We start from the raw sequence: 21,603 nt of genomic DNA, 5'->3' as shown, positions 1-21,603 counted from the left end.
GGCCCTGCTCTTCTACCACTCAAGAAGTGCTTAACTGGCAGGACTCAGCTGAGTGAAGTGGTAGGTTGGCTGTGATATTGGCCACAGGCATTGTTTATGTGTATTATATATGTGTCTGTGTGTGTGTGTTTGTGCGTGCGCACCTGCGTGTTGGCTTCAATCACTGGGTTAAAAAGAGATATTAGTGGGAACAATTAGGGCTTCTAGCAAATAAAACACACATTCTAGTTATCCTGCAGTCTACTAGCCATGCCTACTTCTCCAAACAATTCCGTGTATGCTGAGAAAAGACGTTCCTTTTTGCAAGAGGTCATCCCCCAGGAAAGAGAGTTCTAGTTTGCGTAACAGCTTATTTTTGTATTTTATGCATTTTTTCCTACATCATAAGCAATGATTCCTAAACTTTAGAGTACCTAAGAATACCCTGAGGTGCTTGTTAAAATACAGATTCTTTGGTCACATGGCCAGAAACTTTAATTCAGTGGGGGCCACAGAATCTTCACCTTCCACAGTGTCCAATGTGTTGATTTTGATACAGGGATTGGAAGGCCACACTTTGAGAACTGTCATTATAAAGAACAGAACATAAGACAGAATTGAAGAGATCATCTATCTTATTTTTGGCAGTAAAATGTTTTTCAAGATAAATCTTATACAGAAACCCCACAGATAAAGCAAATAAAAGGAGTGTTGCTGTGCTTAAAGTGATGATGGGGTCTCATGGCTTCTCTTTTCCCCTTTGTGTCTCTGTAGCCTCTTCCTGGGGGTTAGAGACACAGAGCTAAAGCACTTGGACCTGCAGTTTGAAAACTCCTGAATTCATCTTATTAGTAAATAAATGATGAAGGTTTTAGTTAGATAAATTGATAACATCAAGCAGGAATTGTCTAAGTTGTGTCCAAAGACAAAATAGCTTCCTGGAAAACTAGTGCAGAATCTGTCATAAGAGGAATTCTGTAATTTTTGTTGAATGAATGACATTTTAGATGTTGTCTTAGATGTCACTGGCTGCCACTTGACAGGGTTATTCGTTTGTTCATTCATTTATTCATTCAACAAAAATTGTTGAATGATCATGAGGCAAGGTACGTTAGTGTAGGCAGTGGGGATACAGCAACAGTGAAGAAGACAGACAAAATCACTGTTCTTTCACAACTTGTGAGTAGTAGTGGAACAGAGATGGTAGATAAGAAAGCAAACACATAAAGGGTATGGAGGATGTGAAAGAATCACATGTATTAGTCAGGAAAGTTCTCCCAGAAGAGGCAATATATGAGCTGAGATCTGAATGATAAGAGGGAGGCCCCTGTGGGAAGAACTGAGGGAAGGGGAAGGGGATTTTGTTCATAAATGTCCAAACTCTGAGGTATGTGGAAAAGAGAGAAGATAGTATAGCTGTAGCATAGCAAGCAAAAGTGTGAGATGTGGGCAGAGAGGCTGGCAAGGGCTACATCAAACTCCAAAGGCAGGAGTTTGATATAGAGGCCATTCTAACTTTGTAGATGTCACTGAACTAGTGATTATGGCAGGCTGTGTGTGTGTGTGTTTTTTTTCTTTCTTTCTTTTTTTCTGCACTCCACCTAAGCTGGAGTGCAGTGGCACTATCATAGCTTACTGCAGCCTCAAACTGCTGGGCTCAAACAAGCCTCCCGATTCAGCCTGCTGAGTAGCTAGGACTACCGGAGTGAGTTGCCATGCCCAGGTAATTTTTATCTTTGTAGAGATGAAGTCTCCCTCTGTTGACCAGGCTGGTCTCAAACTCCCAGCCTCCAGCAATCTTTCAACCTTGTCTTCACAAGGCACTGAAGTTACAAGCATGAGCGACTGTACCTGGTCATTATTTTCCAACGATGGATGCAACGCTATCTCCCATCTCCCAGTTTCTTCTGCAATGTGATGCTGCTTCTCCCCCCATCAAAAGAGTGGAGTTTATTTCTCTGTCTTCTTGAATCCAGGTGGGATCTGTGACTGCTTTGACCAGTGGAATACAGCAGAAGTGATGCTATGCCTGTTTCAGGCATAGCCGTTTACTGGCCTGGAAGTATCTGTCTTCTACTTATTGGACTGTTCACTCTTGGGGTTCTCCTGCTGAGGACCCAGTCATTGTATTGTGAGAAGCCCTAGCTACCTGAAGGAACTGTGTGTGGGTGCTCTGAACTTCCACTCATCAAATGCCATTTAGGAGGGGAGTCACTGGGGGTACACAGCCCCAGTGAGACTTCAGATGGCTGCAGCCCAGCAAACACCTGACTGCAAGTGCAGGGAGAAAGCCTACGCAACAACCGTCCAGCAGAGCCCAGTCATCTCTCAGAGCTGGGAAAAATAGTAACAAATTATTGTTTCAAGCCATTAAATATTGGGGTGGATGCTTATTCAGGAATAGATATATAGATCAACACTAAGATGGCCTGATAATAAGAATCTGAGCTGCTGGTATAGCTCACTTTCCTTCTCTATCATGTTGCCATAAGCCTCTTAGTGAAGAACTTCTGAGCCAATGAGAAGCTAAGAAGGGCTTTTAAGACAACTCACTTTCAAAATCTAAGTAGTTTTCACTTTGATATGAATAACTTCTTGCCCCAAGAATTTTAGTAATTTTGGTATTCTTTTCTTTGATTACACACTGCTTTTTTTTTTTTTCCTGGGAGCTTAAGTATCACAGAGAAATGAGAGATTTAGTTCAGAAAACCCTCTCAAAAGATGATTTTTCTTCGGTAGAGAAGATTGCTTTGGATTAGCCATACACCCCAGGACTCACTAGGAAAGCCCCAGGCTTTGAATTCAGAAAGAGAAGAGGTTGATTTCCAGTTCTACTATTTCTACTCATTGTGTAATTTGGGTCAAATAACTTAAACTTTCTGAGTCTGTTTCCTCATCTATAAATTTGGAGGATGATACTGAATAATGGTAGATCAAAGACTAAATGAGATTTTTGTAGAGTGGCCGGTGCACATAATGCACGTAGAAAACATTATTTCCATCCTACTCTCCTCCATTCTTCTCCTTCTCTGGTTCTCCCCACTTCCCCTTCCTGTCCTTCTTTATCCCTCTCTGATAAGAATGCAGAGCTTTGGAGTACAAAAAAATGGACTGGGCAAATGAGAAAGCTGCAAACAAAGCCTGGAGTCCTACAAGCATGACGTGTGGCTTAGTCATAGAGGATGGAAGGAGCACAAAGGTCCCCCTCAAAAGTCCTTGGAGGCTTATGTTTCTGCCTTTGCTGGGTGATTCATGATCTTGTGGCTATTTCAGGTTATTGTTAATTTGCCTTTTAGTTTACAAAGCACTTTCACATACCTTATTGCATTTGATCTTCACAATAACTGCAGGGCAGTTATTATTTTCTTCATTTTACAGATGAGCCAAGTGAAGCTAACAATGGTTAAGAAATGAGCCCACAAACAGAGAGGAAGAGGCAGAGCCTTCGCTTGAACCCAGATGGTCTTGCTCTCTTAGTGCAGCTTCCACTATTCTCATGCTGTCTCCTGAAAAGAATTCTCAAGTTGGTAACACAATAATGGTTCACTCCTCAAGAGATGTCTGTTGCAGGAACTTTCTAAAAGGCATTTCTGGGGATAGAAAAATAGGTAAAAATCATAGCCCCTGCTTCTGGAATTCTGCAATTTAGGATAGAGATGAGAAAAGAGATTTCTGACCAATCTTTTCTATTTTTCTAGCTCTTTCCCTTAAGTACTGTGACGCCTACAATTCCAATTAGCCTACCAGGATGTCCTTTGAACCTAGCACTATTTTAATGTCATGCACTTGACTTATGTTCTTGTTTCTCTTCTTCCTTAGTTGAGATTCTAAGGTCTATCATTGAAGTTATTCCCTGTGTAACATTCTAACTCTCACACCACTTCCCTCCTCATCAAACTTATCTGGAAAAACCCCAGCCCTGGGTAAATCTAACACTTAATCTTCAGGGCACCTGCACCTTCCTAGCTGATCATGGCTAGAGAAAAATATAGCACTACGGTGAGTGACCTCAGTTTAAATTCAGATGACTATGTTCAACTTTGCTCTCAGTGTTGGCTGCCAATTCCACTCTAATTCCCTAGTCCATTCACTTTCTCTCTGACCTAGAAAACTATTTCACACCCTCTTCTCTTTGCTCAAATATTCAGTATCTCCCCTCCCATCCATGCTCAGAGGGAAATTCCATAAACATTATAATCCCATCTACCCACCTCTGTGCCTTTGTGCTGTGTGCCCTACCTTTGATGTACAGGTTCCTAGATAAGGAAAACCCCTTCACATTTGCTGCTAGATACTACAAGCAGCCTTGAGTCTTGCTACTCAAGGACATCACTCTGCATTATCAACTTCTTCCTTTCTAATGCATCATCCCCGTTAGCATACAACCATTGCTATTTTTTCCCAGCTAAAACAAAATTCCTGCCTTGAGCTCTTATTGCCCTTTAGCTTCTTCCCTTTCTCTTGTCTTCTTTACAGCAACACTCAAAAGAGTTGATGATATTCAATGTTGCAATTCCTCTTTAATTCTCACTCCTCTAATCTGCCTTTCTTCTCCACCAAACAACCAAACTGCTTTCATCAAGGTTGCTGATGACGTCCATGTTTCTGAATTCAATGGCCACCTCTTGGTACTCCTCTTCTTTGTGTCTCAGAAGCATTTGACTATACAGATGACTTCCTTTGACTTCCTTCTCCTTGAAGTGTCCCCCTACCAGGCTCTTAGGATACCATACATTGCTGGATTTCCTCCAATTCGCTGGCCACTAATTCTCTTTTGCCAGTTCCTATTTATCTTCCTGACCTCTAAACATCTGAGGAGCACCAAAGCTCCATCTTCAGACCTCTTTTCTCTTCCTCTATGTTCATTGCCTTAATGATCTTATCTAATTTCTTTCAATAAGCTGAGGACTCCCTTTTATGGGCTGAATTCTGAATTGTGCCCTCCCCTCCAAATCACACGTTGCAGCCCTAATCCCTGGTGTGACTGTATTTGGAGACAGGGTCTTTAAAGAAGTGATGAAGTTAAGATAACGCTGTTAGGGTGGGCCCTAATCCAATTTAACTGGTGTCTTTATAAGAGGAGGAAATGTGGACACATAAAGTGACACCAGGGATGTGCACAGAGAACTGAGCACAGGAGGATACAGTGAGAAGGCAGCTATTTGCAACGCTCAAGAGAAGCCCACATCTAGATCTTGGACTTCTAGCCTCCAGAACTGTAAGAAAATAAGTTACTGCTGTTTTAGCCACATAATCTGTGGTTTTATTATGGCAGCCAAAGCAAAGTTATAGGCTTTCAAATTTCTGTCTCTAGCCCAGAACTCTCCCTAGAATGTCTATATCCAACTGCCTATTAGACATTTCCACTTGGATATTTAATGGGCATCTCAGGCTTAACATGACTTGCCCCCCACCAACTGCCAAACCTACTTCTCCAACAGTCTTCCCCATATTAGTAAATGAAACTCCAACCTTCTTGGTCAGGTCAAAAACCTTAGAGTCACCTATGACTTCCGTTTCTCCCTCTCCTGTTCTCTCTCTCTCTCTGTCTCTGTCCTGTTGTGTTCTATATTGAAATCATAAGCAACTATTTCCAGCTCTACCTTGAAATTATATCCAAAATACATTCTTTTATACCACTATCATGATACTACCTTGGTCCAAATCCCATTATTTGTCATCTGTCACCTGGGACAGGTGCTTAATATCCAGAAGCTTACTGTCTTTTCCTCTTTCTTCCCTCATCGCATTCTCGGTGTCTATATAACTCTGCAGTCAGAATGCTCCCATGAAGACATATTGGGTTACATTACTCCTCTGCTCAAAACCCTACTACAATTCCCATCTTGCTCAGAATAAAACCAAAGTCCTTACAATGCCTCTATGACCTCGTTGCCTGCTATTTTCCGTTTGCTCCCTTGGCTCCAGTCTAACTGGCCTCCACATTTTGCCTTCGGCCATGTCCAGATATGCCTGCCTCAGCATTTTTACACTGTGACTTCCCTGGCCTTGCATGTTTTTCCCCTCACATACGTTTATCTCCTTCAGGTCATTTATGGCATCTTTTCATGGAGATGTTTCTTGACCACTTTTTACTTCTGCCTAGCATTTCTTGAACAACCTTCTCTTCTTTATTTTTCTTCACATATCTACTTTTCTATATATCTTTCTTATTTGTTCATTGTCTGTCTCTTTCTACTAGCAGGCAAGCTCTGTAGGCACAAGTTAAGAGTAAGTTTGAGATGAGGCTTTCTGTTTTGTTTCCTATGGTTTCCTGTGCCTAGAACAGTGCCTGGCTCCTGGTGGGCACTCAGTAAACAAATTCAACTAACTGGTTCAATGAACTAGTGAATGAAACTAGTGGAAGTCTTCAAGTTTAGGCTGAGTAGTTTGTAATAAACATAATGGGAGAAAATCATTGGAACTCTTGGGTGGAAGAATTTGTTGACTGTGGTATCTGAGGAACATGATTTGTGGTATCTGAGAATAATAACTCTAATAACTGTTGTTCCTTCTTTTCTCCATTAAAATTTGTACCTGGCAAATTTCTAGTTATCCTTCTGGACAAATTGTAGACTTTGGCTTTGTTTAACTTCCTCTGACTCCGCAGGCTAGAATCAACCCTCCAGTCTTTTGGGGATCCTCGTCTGTGCCCCTCAGTTTTGTTCTTACCTTGGTTACACTTATTACTATTAAGTTTTTATATGTCTGTCTCCTGCACTAGACTGTGGACTGCAATGTGTGGATCTAGTGCCTTCCTAACCTAGCAGGACGTGTAGCATAGGTAACTAACAAGATTTAATTTCAATAACTTGGAAGCAGGAATTACAGATTGTCTTAAGCTATATAAAAAGAGGAAGGAACTTTTTTTTTTTTTTTTTTTTTTTTGACAGAGTCTCACTTTGTAGCCCCAGGCTGGAGTGCAGTGATGCAATCTTGGTTCACTGCAACCTATGCCTCCTGGGTTCAAGTGATTCTCTTGCTTCAGCCTCCTGAGTAGCTGGGATTACAGGTGTCTGCCACCAAGCCTGGCTAATTTTTGTATTTTTAGTAGAGACCGGGTTTCATCATGTTGTCCAGGCTGGTCTTAAACTCCTGACCTCAAGTGATCCACTCACCTCAGCCTTCCAAACAGCTGAGATTACATGAGCCATGGCACCCAGCTGAGGAAGAGCTTATTGCTAAGAAATATTAAGTTCCAGGTTGTGAAAGAACTTGTAAATTCAGTCACTGTAGCACAGTCTAACCTCTTTGAGGAACTAGAGAGAATGAGAGGTATCAGAAGACTACACGTGAGCAAGTTTTGTCCTAACTCAAAAAGAAATAAAAATATGGATTAGGGAAACTTTACTCCAGTGAGTTTGACAATATAGTGCTATAATAGATTGTCCTTGGGAAGTTTCTAAGAAACTTATATTCATTAAGAGCCAGGGTACATTCACAAAGAGCAAGTCATTCTGAAATAATCTGTGTCTGTCTTTGACAGGGAAATGACATTAGTGGGTGTGGGTATGGCAACTGAGGTATTGGATATGGTACTTCATTACTTGATATTTGGGGATAAGATGGAGAAAGAAGGTCTGAATGAAGGGAGGGAGAATAACATGGCATTTAAAAGCACAGATTAAATCACAGTTCTGTCAGTATCTTATTATGTGACCTTGAGCAAGCTATGCAAAGTATTTTTTTTTCCCAAAACACCTTTTTGTATTGATTTTTCTTTTCTTTTCAACTTTTGTTTTAGGTTAAGAGGGTACACGTGCTTTGTTACACGGGTAAATTGAGTGTCATGGAGCTTTGCTGTACAGATTATTTCATCACACAGGCAATAAGCATAGTTCTTGATAGGTAGTTTTTCAATCCTTACCCTCTTCCCTCCCACCCTTCACCCTCAAGTAGATCCTGGTGTCTATTGTTTCCTTCTTTGTGTCCATGTGCACTTATAAGTGAGAACATGTATTTGGTTTTCCATTCCCATGTTAATTTGCTTAGGATAATGACCTCCAGCTCCATCCATGTTGCTATAAAGGACATGATTTTCTTTTTTATGGCTGCATAGTATTCCATGGTCTATATGTACCACATTTTCTTTATCCAGTTCACCATTGATGGACATTTAGGTTGATTCCATATCTTTGCTGCTGTGAATAGTGCTGTAATGAAAATATGTGTGCACACGTTTTTATGGCAGAATGATTTATATTCCTTTGGGCATATACCCAGTAATGGGATTGCTGGGTCTAATGGTAGCTCTGTTTTAACTGCTTTGAGAAATTGCCAACTGCTTTCCACAGTGGCTGAACTAATTTACATTCCCACCAGCAATGTATAAGTGTTCCTTTTTTTCTGCAACTTCTCCAGCGTGTTATTTTTTGACTTTTTAATAATAGCCATTCTGGCTGGTGTGAGATGGTATCTCATTGTGGTTTTGGTTTGCATTTCTCTGATAATTAGTGATGCTAAGCATTTTTTCCTATGCTTGTTGGCCGTGTATATGTCTTCTTTTGAGAAGTCTATTTTCATCTCCTTCGCCCATTTTTCAAAAATGGGGTTGTTTGTTTTTTGCTTGCTCAAGTTCCTTATAGATTCTGGATATTAGACCTTTGTTGGATGCATGGTTTTTGAATATTTTCTCCCGTTCTCTAGGTTGTCTGTTTGCTCTCTTGATAATTTCTTTTATTGTGCAGAAGCACTTTAGATTAATTATGTCCCAGGTGACAATTTTCAATTTTTGTTTTTGCTACAATTGCTTTTGGAGTCTTTCTCATGAAATCTTTGCCAGGGCCTATATCCAGAATGATGTTTTCTAGGTTTTCTTCTAGGGTTTTTATAGTTTTAGATTGTACATTTAAGTCTTTAATCCATTGTGAGTTGATGTTTGTATATGGTGAAAGGAAAGAGTCCAGTTTCAATTTTCTGCATATGACTAGCCAGTTATTTCAGCACTATTTATTGAATAGGGAGCCCTTTCCCCACTGCTTGTTTTTTCAACTTTGTCAAAGATCAGGTGGTTGTAGGTGTGGCTTTATTTATGGGTTCTGTAACCTATTCCATTGATCTTTGTGCCTATTTTTGTACCAGCACAATGCTGTTTTGGTTACTGTAATGTTGTAGTATAGTTTGAAGTTAGGTAGTGTGATACCTCTGGTCTTGTTCTTTTTGCCTAGGGTTGGTTTGGCTATTCTGACTGTTTTTTGTTTCTATATGAATTTTGAAACAGTTTTTTCTAATTCTGTGAAAAATGCCATTGGTAGTTTGATAAGAGTAGCATTGAATCTGTAAATTGCTTTGGATAGTATGGCCATTTTAACAATATTTATTCTTCCTATCCATGAGCTTTAAATGTTTTTCCATTTGTTTGTGCCATCTGTGGTTTCTTTCAGCAGTGTTTTGTAATTCTCATTTTAGAGCTCTTTCACCTCCCTGGTTAGTTGTATTCCTAAGTATTGTTTTTTTGGTAGCTATTGTGAATGTGATTATGTTCTTGATTTGGACATTGTTGGTGTATAGAAATGCTACTGATTTTTGTACACTGATTTTGAATCCTGAAACTTTGCTGAAGTTGTTTATCAGAACTAGGAACTTTTGGGCAGAGACTATGGGGTTTTCCAGGTATAAAACCTTATCATCTGTGAAGAGAGATAGCTTGACTTCCTCTCTTCCTATTTGGATGCCTTTTATTTCTTTCTCTTGCCTAATCTCTCTGGCTAGGACTTCCAGTACTATGTTGAATAGGAGTGCTGAGAATGGGCATCCTTGTCTTGTTCTGGTTCTCAAGGGGAATGCTTCCAGCTTTTGCCTGTTCAGTATAATGTTGACTGTGTGTTTGTCATAGATGGCTCTTATTATTTTGAGATATATTCCTTCAATGCCTAGTTTTTTGGGAGTTTTTAACATAAAGGGATGTTGAATTTAATCAGAAGCCATTTCTGCATCTATTGAGATGATCATGTGTTTTTTGTTTTTAGTTCTGATTATGTGATGAATCACATTTTTTGATTTTTGTATGTTGAACCAACCTTGCATCCTAGGAATAAAGCCTACTTGATCATGGTGAATTAGCTTTTGGATGTACTGCTGGATTTGATTTGCTAGTGTTTTGTTCAAGATTTTTATGTCTATGTTCATCTGGGATATTGGCCTGAATTTTATTTTATTTTATTTTATTTTGTTGTGTCTCTGTGAGGTTTTGGTGAGAGAACGATGCTTGCTCATAGAATGAGTTATGGAGGAATCTTTTCTTCTCAAATTTTGGAATAATTTTAGTAGGATTGGTACCAACGCTTCTTTATACATCTGGCAAAATTTGGCTGTGAATCCATCAGGTACAGGACTGTTTTTGTTTGGTAGGCTTTTTATTGATTATTCAATTTCAGAACTCATTATTGGTCTGTTCAGCGTTTCAATTTCTTCCTGGTTCAATCTTGGGAGGTTGTATGTTTCCAGGAACTCATTCATTACTTCTAGACTTTGTAGTTTGTGTACACAGAGGTGTTAATAATAGTCTCTGAGGGTTTTTTGTATTTTTGTGGGATCAGTGGTAATGACCCCTTAGTGATTTCTGATTGTGTTTATTTGGATCTTCTCTTTTTCTTTATTAGTCGAACCAGTAGTCTATTAATTTTATTTATTCTTTCAATTACCAACTTTTCGTTTCACTGATCTTTTGTATGGTTTTTCGCATTCCAGTTTCATTCACTTCAGTTCTGATTTTGGTTATTTCTTTTCTTCTGCTAGCTTTTGGGTTGATTTGCTCTTGTTTTTCTAGTTCCTCTAGTTGCAATGTTAGGTTGTAAAATTGAGATCTCTATGATTTTTGAAGTGGGTGTTGAGCACTATAAACTTTCTTTTTAACATTGCTTTAGCTGTTTCCCAGAGATTCTGGTACGTTGTTCTTTGTTTTCATTAATTTCAAATAATTTCTTGATTTCTGTTTTAATTTTATTATTTACCCAAAAGTCATTCAAGAACAGGTTGCTAATTTTCATGTAATTGTATAGTTTTGAGAAATCTCAATATTGATTTCTGTTTTTATTGTGCTGTGGTCTGAGAGTGTGATTTTGGCTTTGTTGAATTTGTTGAGAATTGTTTTAAGGCTGAGCATGTGGCCAATTTCGGAGTACGTGCCATGTGCAAATAAGAATGTATATTCTGTTGTTGAATGGATCGTTCTGTAGATGTGTTCTAAGTCCATTTGGTCAAGTATTGAGTTTAGGTTCTGAATATCTTTGTTAGTTTTCTGCCCTGATGATCTGTTTAATACTACCAGTGTGTTGTTGAAGTCTCTCACTATTATTGTGTGGTTATCAAAGAATCTTCGTAGGTCTCCAAGAACTTGTTTTATGAATATGGGTTCTCCAATATTGGGTGCATATATATTTAGTATAGTTAAATCTTCTTGTTGAATTGAAACCTTTATTATTATATAATGACCTTCTTTGTCTTTTTTGATCATTGTTAGCTTAAATCTGTTTTGTCTTAAATTAGAATACCAACCTCTACAGTGTTTTGTTTCCCATTTGTTTGGTATATTTTTCTCCATATTTTTACTTTGAGCCCATGGATGTCACTGCATTGAGATGAATCTCTTGAAGGTAGCCTATAGGTGAGCCTTCCTTCTTTATTCAACTTGCCACTGTTCAAGGTTAAAACTGATATGTGCAGATTTGATCCTGTCATCGTCTTGTTAGCTGGTTGTTATGCAGAGTTGATTGTGTAGTTCCTTTATAGTATCAATGGTCTATGTGTTTTTGTGGTGGGCAGTGACAGTCTTTGTTTCCATGTTTAGTACCCCCTTAAGGATCTCTTATAAGACTGGTCTGGTGGCAATGAATTCCCTTAGCATTTGATTGTCTGAAAAAGATTTTATTTTCTCTTTGTTTATGAAGCTTAGTTTGGTTGAATATAAAATTTTTGGCCAAAATTTCTTTTTTTTAAGGATGCTGAATATGGGCCCTGAATCTCTTCCGGCTTGGAGGATTTCTGCTGAAAAGTCTGCTATTAGCCTGATGGGGGTTCCCTTTGTAGGTGACCTTCCCCTTCCTCTAGCTGCCTTTAATATTTTTTCTTTCATGTTGACCTTGGAGAAACTGATGATTATGTTTCTTGGGGATGGTTGTCTTGGATAGTATCTCATAGTGGTTTTTTGAATTTCCTGAATTTGAACGTCAATTTCTCTAGCAAGATTGGGGAAATTTTCATGGACAGTATCGTCAAATATTTTCCAAGTTGCTTACTCTCTCTCCCTCTCTTTCAAGGGTGCCAATGAGTCATAGGTTTAGTCTCTTTATATTAGCCCATATTTCTTGGAAGTTTAGTCATTCTTTTTTATTCTTTTTCTTTATTTTTGTCCGAATGAGTTGATTCAAATCTTTGAGTCAAAGTCTTTGACCTCTGAGTTCTTTTCTTTTCTGAGCTTGTTTTTTCTGCTGTTAATACTTTCAGTTGTATTATAAAATTATTGTAGTGAGCTTTTCATCTCTATCAGATCAGTTTGGTTCTTTCTTAAAATGGCTATTTTGTCTTTCAGTTCTTGTACCATTTTTAGATTCTTTAGATTCCTTGGATTGGGTTTGACTTTCTCCTGAATCTCAATGATCTTTGTTGCTATCCAGATTCTGAATTCTCTGTCTGTCATTTCAGCCATTTCAGCCTGCTAAGAATTATTGCTGGGGAGCTAGTGTGGTTGTTTGGAGGTAAGAAGATACTCTGGCTTTTAGATGTACCACAGTTCTTGTGCTGGTTCTTTCTCATCTATGTGGGTTGATGTTCCTTTGATCTTTGAAGTTGATGTCCTTTGGATGGGGTTTTTGCTTTTATGTTTTTTGATCCCCTTAAAGTTTCGACTGTTGTATAAGTACTTCAGTCAATTGGCTTTGTTTCTGGATGATTTCAGGGGGCCAAAACTCAACTCAGCCCTCCTTGGCTACATGCTCTAACCCTGTGAGGCTGGTACTAGGCCAACAGCTTTGTTCTGTAGCCCCTCAAGGTTATGCACCTGCTGCACCGGAGGGGCCGAGGTGTTCCTTGGGGGATGGGCATCCCTGGTCATGTTGCACTGCAGCCATTCCCATGCCAAACCCTCCGGGCTTCACACAAGCTTCAGTCCTTGCCATCTCTCTAAGCAGCTATCCATGTCAATTCAAATGTCCATAGGGATTCTGGGGTCTCCTGCAGCTAGGACTCTGGAGGCCTGTGGTGATAGAGGGACACTACTCACTTATCGAACTCACCCCTTCCCCAAGAGCTACTGGGGGCCAGGAATGAGTTCTGGTGCTCCGCAGCCTTATGTAGGGTATCTAGCTTCCTCCCCCTTCAGCTCAGGGTCTGTGTCTTTCCTCCAACCACTCTCAATGCCTTCCTTCTGAATATCTGCTTGGAGTGTGTTAGTCTTCCTGATGGTCAAGTCTCTTGGTGGGACTGCATCTAGTTGGACATCTTGCCTCTTCTTCCATGTGAACTCTTGGAATCTTAGTGTCTTCATTTATAAAATGGATATTGTAATTGCCCCATGTGAAGATTACTGTGATGATTGAAATGAGGTAATATAGGTAAAGTTTTTCGTGGGACACACACATGGAAAGGAGTCCATAGGTGGTAGTTGTGTGTGTGTGTGTGTGTGTGTGTGTAGTAGAGTTCACAGGTTTGAGTTTCAAGCTTTTGCTGACTGATCAATGTGGAGATAGAGGCAGCTTCTGAGAGATAATTTATCCAAAAGGAAGAGGAAACCAGTTAAAAACTTGACAAGAAAACAAAGCATTATGGTTGGAGAGGAAGAGCAAATCTGACCCGCTTCCTGGTTCAGCCACAGGAGCCAATGTTTCGCCCTGGAAAAGAGGTTATACATGTAAACTCCTCCATCCAAAAAATAAGAAAAGAAAAATTAAAAAATGTAATGTACTGTGTTGGTCTGTTTGTGGTTTTATAACAAAATACCTAAGACTGAGTAATTTATAAAGAACAGAAATTTATTTCTTATAGTTTTGGAGGCTGAGAAGTCCAGGATCAAGACACCAGCAGATTCGATTGTCTGCTGAGGGCCGCTCTCTGCTTTTAAGGTGATGCTTTCTGCTGATCTTCCAGAGGAGAGGAATGCTGTGTCCTCTTGTGGCTGAAGACAGAAGGGCAAAAGATCCAAATGCTGCGTGAAGCCTCGTTTATAAGGGCCTTAATCCCATTCATGAGGGAGGAGCATTTACGGTCTACTCACTTCTTAAAGGTCTCACCTCTTAATACTATCACATCGGCCATTAAGTTTCAACAACTGAATTTTGGAGTGTACACATTCAAACCATAGCGTATGCCAAAATTTATTAAGATATCAAGGCCCAAGCAACACTGAACTGGGCCCTTCCAACAAACAGTAGCTCAAAAGCATGAGAAAGTTAGTCTCACCAAATCTGCCACAAATCACAGCCCACTTTGGTGAATTGGAGACTCTAGTAAAAGCAATTACATGTTGGACCAGAGTTGGCAAAAGCAAAAACAGTGCTATATGGGAAATCACTGGAAGATGGCAATGGTTCCTGGCAGTAGCAACTGGTGTTATACTGAGTAGGGATGGTAGCTGTAGTCACCAAAAGTAATAGTACCCAGTGGAATTAGCAATGGTGTCTGGTAGATGGCACAAAGTAACTAAGAAGACATATACATTAGCAAGTAGGAGACACCATCAGGAACATCCAGGAGAATTGTACATGAGTGCAAGGTAGAAGTGGAGGGAGGAAGTTGGGATGTGTGTGGTTCTATTAGGCTTGGAGGATCTGCAGAAGCAGGGGGAGGCAAACCTAGTGAATGATATTTGTGTTCTATGGGACCTCATCATATCCAGATCTAAGTGATACTAAGGAGAGCTTGGTTACCTAAAGAAAATAGGGTAGATTCGTAACTGGTTGAATGTCCATCCCCTATGCAGTTTAAGTACAGGATTGACGTTACTCAGGAGAGCGGGTTGTTAGAAGGATGCTGTGTACTCCATCTTCAACCATACTTTGTCTTATTTTTAAAAGTTTAAATTAATTGTTTAGACAAACTTGTGGAGAGCATAATTATCAAATTTATTTTCACAAAAACAATAAATGCTGATAAAGATAGCTAACATTTGTCAAGCCCTTACTGTATGGCAAGTATATATGGGTTAGCCATAGCATATGTGAAAAGCAGTTAGAAATTTTAGATAATATAAAATTCAATATGTAACCTCAAAAGAGTAAGAGCCCTCTATGACAAACCCACAGCCAACATTATGCTGAATGGGCAAAAGTTGGAAGCATTCCCCTTGAAAACCAGCACAAGACAAAGATGCCCCCTCTCACCACTTCTATTCTGCACAGTATTAGAAGTCCTTGCCAGAGCAGTCAGTCAAGAGAAAGAAATAAAGGACATCCAAATAGGAAGAGAGGAAGTCAAACTATCTTTGTTTGCAGGTGACATGATTCTATATCTAGAAAACCCTACATTCTCGACACAAAAGCTCCTTCAGCTGATAAACAACTTCAGCGATGTTTTAGGATACAAAATCAATCTACAAAAATCACTGGTATTCCTATACACCAACAACAGCCAAGACAAGAGTCAAATAAAAAAGGCAATCCCATTCACAATTGCCACAAAAAGAATAAAATACCTAGGAACACAGCTCACTAGGGAAATCAGAAATGACACAAACAAATGGAAAAACATCTCACGTTCATGTATAGTGAGAAACAATGTCATTAAAATGGCCATACCACTCAAAGCAATTTATAGATTCAACACTATTCCTGTCAAACTACCAACAATGTTCTTCACAGAACTAGAAAAAGCTACTTTAAAATTCATATGGAATCAAAGAAGAACCTGAATAACCAAGGCAATCCTAAGCAAAAAGAGCAAAGCTGGAGGCATTTTGTTAACTGGCTTCAACTATACTACAGGGCTACAGTAGCCAAAACAGCATGGTACTGGTGCAAAAACAGGCACATAGACCAATGGAACAGAATAGAGAGCCCAGAAATAAGGTCACACATCTATGACCATCTGATCTTTGACAAAACTGAAAAAACAAGCCATGGGGAAAAGACTCCCTATTCAATAAATGGTGCTGGGATAACTGGCTAGCCATATGCAGAAGACCGAAGCTGGACCCCTTCCTTAGACAAAAACCAACTCAATGTGGATTAAAGACTTGAATGTAAAACCCAAAACTGTAAAAACCCTGGAAGACAACCTAGGCAATATCATCCTGGGCATAGGAATGGGCAAACATTTCATGACAAAAATACCAAAAGCAATCGCAACAAAAGCAAAAATTGACAAATGGGATCTAATTAAACTTAAGAGCTTCTGCACAGCAAAAGAAAATCACAACAGAGTAAACAGACAATCTGCAGAAGAGGAGAAAATATTTGCAAACTTTGCATCTGGCAAAGGTCTAATATCCAATATCTATAAGGAACTAAATTTATAAGAGAAAAACAAACAACTCCATTAATAAATGGGCAAGGGACATAAGCAGACACTTCTCAGAAGACATACATGTAGCCAATAAGCATATGAAAAAAAATTTCAGTAGCACTGATTATTAGAGAACTGCAAGTCAAAACCACGGTGAGATAGCATCTCACACCAGTCAGAATGACTATTATTAAAAAGTCAAAAAATAATAGATGCTGGCAAGATTGTGGAGAAAAGGGAATGCTTATAGACTGTTAGTGGGGGTGTAAATTAGTTGTATCATTATAGTAAGTAGTATGGCAGTTCCTCAAAGAGCTAAAAGCAGAAATACCATTCCACCCAGCAATCCCATTACTCGGTATATAACCAAAGGAATATAAATCATTCTGTCATAAAGACACATGCACATATGTGTTAAGTGCAGCACCATTCACAATAGCAAAGACATGGAATCAACCTAAATGTCCATAAATGACAGATTGGATAAAGAAAATGTGCTACATATACACCATGGAATACTATGCAGCCATAAAAAGGAATGAGATCATGTCTTTTGTGGGAACATGAATGGAGCTGGAGGCTATCATCCTTAGCAAACTAATGTAGGAACAGAAAACCAAATACCGAATGTTCTCACTTATAAGTGGGAGTTAAATGATAAGAACTTATGAACACAAAGAAAGAAACAATAGACACTGGAGTCTACTTGAGGATGGAGGGTGGGAAGAGAGAGAGGAGCAGAAAAGATAACTATTGGATACTGGGCTTAATACCTGGGTGATGAAATAATCTGTACAATAAACCCCCATGACACGAATTTACCTGTGTAACAAACTTTCATATGTACCCCCGAACCTAAAATAAAAATTAAAAAAACCTCAGTATGTAAAAAAATATTGTGAATGACCACAAAAAATGTGCTTTTAAGAAGTATTAATAGTAGTTCATGTTGAAAATTATGGAGGTGGTCGTCTTGTTTTATTCTATTGTGGTTAGTACACAGTTGGGATATGTTGTCTGGATTTAAAAAAAAATGAAAAATGTTTTGTTCCAAAGAAGGTAGGCAGGCTAAAAGAAAGACTCAAAACCAAGTCCGATGAAGTGTTGTTGAAGGCATAGAAGACTTTTAGTCTGGAGAAGAGAAGACATCAATGTAGTAGTTATCTTCAGATATAGTATTTGTCATATGGAAGAGTTTTTAGATTTCTTCTGGATGACCACAAGTAGAACCAGACCCGAAACTAGTAGATAAAGATACTTAGAGACAGATTTTCACACACTACAAAGGAAGACATTTCTTTTCTTTTCTTTCTTTCTTTTTTTTTTTTCCTTGAGATGCAGTCTAGCTCTGTCACCCAGGCTGGAGAGTGCAGTGGCCTGATCTCGGCTCACTGCAACCTCTGCCTCTCAGGTTCAAGTGATTTTTCTGGTCTCAGCCTCCCAAGTAGCTGGGATTGCAGACACCCCCCCACCCCGCCCCACCATGCCTAGATAATTTTTGTATATTTAGTAATTTTATAGGTTCCACTGTGTTGGCCAGGCTGGTCTTGAAGTCCTGGCCTCGTGATCTGCCCGCCTAGGCCTCCTAAAGTGCTGGGATTACAGGCATGAGGCACTGCGCCCGGCCAAGGGAAGACATTTCTAAGGGAGATGTGGAACATTAAAATGGGCTGCTTTAAGAAGAAGTGAGGTCTTTTTTATCAGTGGTATCTAATCACACGTACACTGTCATTAGGCAAGGGCATTACAGAGGGGGTTTCAGTGGCTGGTGCTAGACCAAATGGTCCCTTCTCACTTGGAGGTGGTCAGGTCTGATTGATTGTGTCCATGAAGCTAGTAGCCTGTGAGGGGCCATGATGCATCTGACTGAATCAGAGCCATCTCTGATCCCTTCAGTGGGTGAAAGTAGAGTGTCAGTTGTGGTAACAGAAAAAGAAGGGTAGCTTTCAGAAAAGCGTGGAAATGTGAAATCAAGAACAAAATTCTATTTGCTTTCTAGAGATATTTAAAATTGCAAGCTTTTCAAGATAAAATATATAAATAAAGCCAAATCATGAACTTGATATAAGCCTCTGATGACATGTCAAGGTCAACACAAGATTCTTGTTGAAGGGTTGGTAACCACTACTATTCCCATGCCTCAACAACTTTTGTCCCTCTGAAGGTTTTAATAGACCACTCCTATACCAACTGAGAGAATGCAACCCTCTGTGGACTGTACATTAACTTGATATCATAACTATATGAATATTTGTCATCACTATAGATTGCAGGTATCCTGAGTTAGGACTATGTGTAATTAGCTTTGGAGTCTACTAAGCTCCTGGCATATACACAGATTATACACAGATGATGTCTAATGAGTATTTATTGAACTAGTAAATACAAATTTCTATTAAATAGTTTCTAAGGAATTGAGTATTTTAATGTTGTATTAGTCCATTTTCACACTGCTATAAAGAAATACCTAAGACTGGGTAATTTATGAAGGAAGGAGGTTTAATTAACTCACAATTCGGCGTAGAGGCCTCAGGAAACTTACAATCATGATGGAAGGCAAAGCAGGCATCTTCTTCACAAGGCAGTGGAGGGAGTGTGTGAGCGAGTGCAGGGGAACTGCCCTTCATATAACCATCAGATCTCATGAGACTTATTCACTATCAAGAGAACAGCACAGGGAAAACCACCCCCATGATCCAGTCAGCTCCCACCAGGTCTCTCTCTCAACACCTGGGGATTACAATTCAAGATGAGATTTGGGTGGGGACACAAAGCCTAACCATATCAAATGTCAAAAATCAATCCAACAGATTATTTGGTATCATATATGGTATAGATTTTTCAACCCTTCCAAGTTTGGCCTACCTATGGGAATGAGTTTTCAGTTTAGTTATTTGCATTGAAAGGCAAACTACAAAGTGAAAAAGAAAAACCAATTCCCATTTCCAAAGGGAATTACCCAATCTAAACTGAATTCATTAACCCTTTATTGAGAGCCTACTCTATGGTAGTCATTGGATCAGACATGATAGGCCTTACAAAAAGGACTCAAAAGTGATGCTCATTTGTAAGAAGCTCTCAATGCTGTGAGATAAAGTGATAGCCACACTGTTTTGAGAGTCACAGTTGTCTCCATTTTACCTGCATGAAAAATGAGTAGGAACTGACTTGAGTTGTGGTGGAGGATGAGAAGGCTGAGAAGAAGATAGGCGATTAGAGAGGGAACTCAGAAACTATGGGGACTAGAGCCCTAGTAGAAGGAAGAGTTAGTGAATATTCCACAGTGACATGAATAAACATATAACCCTTAAAAATTGAGAAGTTTGAATATTTAGTTTTGCTGTCTGCTCTGCAGACAATCACACAAGCCCCTTGTCATTACTATTGAAATCTTCAGTAAAGTTTGCTCTACAGAACTTTGTCAGGTGAGAGGTATTGGGGTAAAATAAGGAAAAAGGAACATTTTTTATTGGAGGGTTCAAACGGTGTAAAATGTGAACAGCCATATGAGGTGAACTAGGAAGGAGATTGAAAATTCATCAGAAGAAGCAAATACGTACCAAAATGACTAGCTGAAATATGAGATCCTCAGAAAACTCTGGGAACATTGAGAGAGTCCCTGAGTTTCCTCTGAAATGGTGAAAGGGGATTTGAGCCCATTTTAATTTAAATCCTAAAGGACTGGGCAACCGCAGTAAGCTGAAGAACCTGAAGTCAGACGGGTAGCTCGTATATTATTTCACAAATAAAAGAGAAATACAATTTGGTAAAGCAGTTAGATGTGGGGAGAGGAATAAACAAGAATAATTCAAAGGTATCATTAAAGTTTCCTTTGAGCGAATGGAAGACAATGAAATGCTACTGATGAATGAGAAAGTGGTAAATGATAGCAAGAGAAAGCTTTGGACCAAACGGATCTGGCAAATGATGGCAGGATATTTTAGAGAAGCCATCCTAGAGGAACTTGGAAATACAGGACCAAAGCTCAGTAAGATTTGGGAATGTAAATGGGAGCATTAGGTTAGAGGTGATAATGGAACCATGAAATGAAAGCCTTCGGAAAGATTGATGTGTGATATTAAAAATCAAGAGATGATAGGAAGTGAATGATATGGAACAAGAGGAGGCAGGGAGCTAGGAGGACAGCCAAGAAGTGAATACAATGGAATCCAGGAAGAAAGGACCTTTGATACGTGATGGATTAACAGTACTAAATGCAGCCAAGAAGCGATGGAGGAAATAGATCAGTGGAAACCTACTGGTTTTGTATTAATATGTATATAAAATATTTTACATTTGTACAGAGACCTACAGGACTCAAACATCATGATCACAATCAAGTAATGATTCTGCCATGAGAAATGCAGGGGCTATGGACAATATTTATATGCTTCAAGATATTCCTAAAGGGTTTACAATCTAATAGGTAAGGCTAAGATTTGACCAGCACAAACACATAAATGAATTGAATAGTTATGACAGTATTTGCATGCCATGAGACATTTCTAAGTGTCAGCTTATGAGCCTCTAAAAAATTATCTGATAAAAACAAATTCGAATTTAGCCAAAATATTTGGATTGTTCCTTAGAGTTCAACATAAAAAAGTCCCTGAAGACTAAGAGAAATAATTCAAATATAATATCTAAGACATACATTTAGAGAGGCACTAGTATTTAACTCCCTGCCCATCCCCCCAAATCTAGCACTTAAAAATCTAGTAGGAAATTGAAAAGTTGTATGTCTGATTGCTGGTGCTTTGCAGAAAAACAGCACTTATTCTGATGGCTAGACATTCTTATTTTTCAATATCCTTCATCTGGCCTTCCATGGGGAATTTCTCCCTGGCCACCTGCCTCTGAGGTTGCTACCGTGTTGCTCTACCTTCTTTCTCTCCAACTTTATTTCTTCTTTGCTGTTCTCCATCCCCAAATTCCTGTTCATTTATTGTTTCTTACACATAGAATTCCAGCTATTTCTGTTTTACAATCTTCATCTTCTATTCCATGGGACTTAGGAAAGTTGTGCAGTCATCAACTGTATTAGTTAGGGTTCTCTAGAGGGACAGAACTAATAGGCTATATATATATAAAGATATGGAATAGGATATATATACATATATATAATAGGATATCTTTATATATCCTATTTTATATATATATGTTAAAGACCATAATCCCCCAATAGGCTGT

Source organism: Macaca mulatta, chromosome 1, assembly GCF_049350105.2.
Source record: "Macaca mulatta isolate MMU2019108-1 chromosome 1, T2T-MMU8v2.0, whole genome shotgun sequence".
In the NCBI taxonomy this organism is placed as follows: Eukaryota; Metazoa; Chordata; class Mammalia; order Primates; family Cercopithecidae; genus Macaca; species Macaca mulatta.
This window is presented reverse-complemented; position numbering follows the sequence as displayed.